Consider the following 3,093-nt stretch of genomic DNA (forward strand, 5'->3'; position numbering starts at 1 on the left):
GGAGAGAGAATCAGAGGGAGGAAAGAAGAGGGGATCAGAGAGGGGAGAGAGGACCACTCTCCTGATCACCCTCGATGCCAAAAATCTATCAATCTTGGCATCCACAGCCCTCTGGGGCAGAGAGTTCCAAAGATTCACCACCCTCTGAGTGAAGAAATTTCTCCTCATCTCGGTTTGACATGGCTTTGAAATGGATTGAAAGGAGAGGAGAGGGGGTCGGATGTGGGAGAGATGAGTGGATTGGGGGAGGAGAGGAGAGAGGATCAGAGGGGCAGGGTTGAAGAGATCGGAATAGGGAGAGGAGAGGGGATCAGAGGGGAGAGGGAAGAGGGAATCGGGGAGAGGAGGGAGGAGAGGGGACCGGGGGAACAGGAGAGGAGAAGGGATGGAGAAGAGGAGAGAGGATTGGAGGGGACAAGAGAGGGGATTGAAAGGAGGAGCGGAGAGGGGAACAAAGGGGGAAAAGAAGAGGGGAATAGAGGGAATGGAGATTGGATCGGATGGAGGAGAGGAGAGGGAATCGGGGGGAGAGGAGAGGAGAGGCCATCGGAGGCAGGAGAGGAGATCGAGGCGGGGAGAGAAGAGTTTAAAAAGAGGAGAGTAGAGGGGATTGGAGGGGCAGAGGTGATGGGATTGAAGGGGGAGAGGTCAGGGATCAGGGAGGGAGAGGAGAGAGAAATGGGAGGGGGGGGAAGAGGGGATTGGAGGGAGGAAAGGAGAGGATATCAGAGCAAGTACAAGAAAGGGGATCATGGGGGAGAGAAGAGGGGATCGGAGGTGGGAAGAGGAAAAAGGATTGGGGAGAGGCGAGGGGATCGGAGGGGAGAGAGGAGTGGGGATCAGGGGGATAGGAGAAGAGATGGGGGATTGGAGAGGGGATTGGAGGGGGGGGAAGAGGATAAGGGATTGGGGGGTGAGGAGAGGGCATTGGGTGGAGGAGAGCAGAGGGGTTCGAGGGGACGGGAGGAGCGGGGATCGGAGAAGGTATAGAAATTTCCAGCATGGAAGGAGGCCATTTCGACCCATCGTGTCCGCGCCGGCCGACCAAGAGCTACCCAGCCTAATCCCACTTTCCAGCTCTGGGTCCGTAGCCCTGTAGGTTATGGCAATAAGTGCACATCCAAATACTTTTTAAATGTGGTGAGAGTTTTTGCCTCTACCACCCTTTCAGGCAGTGAGTTCCAGACCCCCACCACCCTCTGGGGGAAGATATTTCCCCTCAAATCCTCTCTAAACTTTCTACCAATTACTTTAAATCTATGCCCCCTGGTTGTTGACCCCTCTGCTAAGGGAACTAGGCCCTTTCTATCCACTCTGTCTAGGCCCCTCATAATTTTATACACCTCAATGAGATCTCCCCTCTGCCTCCTCTGTCCAAAGAAAACAAACCCAGCCTACCCAATCTTTCCTCATCGCTAAAATTCTCCATTCCCGGCAACATCCTCGTAAATCTCCTCTGTACCCTCTCCAGTGCAGTCATAGCCTTCCTGTAATGTGGTGACCAGAACTGCATGCAGTGCTCCAGCTGTGGCCTAACTAGTTTTATACAGTTCAAGCATAACCTCCCAGCTCTTGTATTCTATGCCTCGATTAATAAAGGCAAGTGTTTTATATTTTTTTTTTTATTAATTCGTTGCCAATCTTTCCAATTCTTTGTCAGATCACAAACGCCAGAGGTCACCTTGCACCTGTCAAGGATCACTCTGCGCCAATGCTCTTAGCCAAAAGGCCTAGAGCCCAAGCACCGTTCCTGGAAGTACTGCAATACCAGGTTCGTGCCATGGAGGTGGATGGGTCAAGCCCCCCACCCACCTCCGTGGAGGTGGATGGGTCAAACCACCCCACCCACCTCCTATTTCCAAAAAGCATTGGAGAACCACCTTCCTGATCCAGGGAGAACCACTTTCTGGTCATGGTTACTCCCCTGTCAGGTCAGTTACGCATGATCTTAGCCAAAAGGCCGAGATGCGACAAGTGTTCTATATGCCTTCTTAAACATCTTTATTACCTGGCCTGCCACATTCAGGGATCTGTGGACCTGCACTCCCAGGTCCCTTTGTTCCTCTACACTTCTCTGTCCTACCATTTAATGTGTATTCCCTTTCCTTGTTAGCTTTCCCCAAATGCATTACCTCATACTTCTCTGGACTGAATTCCATTTGCCACTGTTCTGCCCACCTGACCAGTTCATTGATATCTTCCTCCCCGACCCCCTCTCCTGTCTTTGCTCCAATCTCCTCTACCTTGTTGTATAAATATATTAAGAGCAAAAGGATAACTAAAAGATAGGATAGGGCCTATTAGAGACCATGAGGGTAATCTGTGTGTGGAGGGGGGAGATGTGAAGAGGGGATCGGGGATCGGGGCAGGGGAAGAGGAGAGAGGATCGGTGGTGAGAGGAGAAGGGATGGGGAGAGGCGATTGGAGGGGGGGGGGGGGGAAAGAGGATAAGGGATTGGGTGGAGAGGGGGTCGGGGTGGATAGGAGAATGGATCAGAGGGAGGAGAAGAGAGGGGATCGGAGGGGGAGAAGAGAGGGGATTGAGGCGGGTGGAGAGGGGATTGAGGCGGGGGAGAGGAAATTGAAAGGAGGAGCGGAGAGGGGATCGGAGAGGGAATTGCAGGTGGTGTGGTGTGGGATCAGGGGAAGGCAAAGAGACAAGATCGTGGGGGAGAGAAAAGGGAAGGGGAGAGGGGATCGGGAGAGAGGAGAGAGGCTTGTGGGGGAGAGCAGAAGGGATGGGAGAGAGGAGAGGAGAAGGGAGAGGAGGTGGGGATTGGAAGGTGGTGAGGAGAGGAGAACGGAGGGAAGAGAAGAAGGGATCGGAGGAGGAGAGAAGGGATTGGGGGGAAAACAGAGGCACTAGGAGGGGGACTGGAGAAGATATCGGGTGTGGGACGGAGGGAGAAGTGGAGAGGTGATCGGGGGACAGGAGGGGAGATTGGATCAGAGGGGGAGAGGAGACGAATTCGCGGGGAGAGGAGGGAATGAGGGGATGAGGGGATGAGGGGGAGAGGGGATGGAATCGGCGGGGGGGAGGGAGGAGAGGGGATCGGAGGGAGGAGACTAGAGGGGATCGCGGGGGATAGGATA

At 54.0% G+C, this 3,093-nt stretch overlaps 1 pseudogene; it reads right to left on the minus strand.

The window, feature by feature from the left end:
• Window positions 1-1,734: 1,734 nt before the first annotated feature.
• Window positions 1,735-1,972, minus strand: LOC139277794 (U2 spliceosomal RNA; annotated as a pseudogene).
• Window positions 1,973-3,093: the final 1,121 nt, after the last annotated feature.

The sequence above is a fragment of the Pristiophorus japonicus genome, chromosome 12, assembly GCF_044704955.1.
Source record: "Pristiophorus japonicus isolate sPriJap1 chromosome 12, sPriJap1.hap1, whole genome shotgun sequence".
Taxonomy (NCBI): domain Eukaryota; kingdom Metazoa; phylum Chordata; class Chondrichthyes; family Pristiophoridae; genus Pristiophorus; species Pristiophorus japonicus.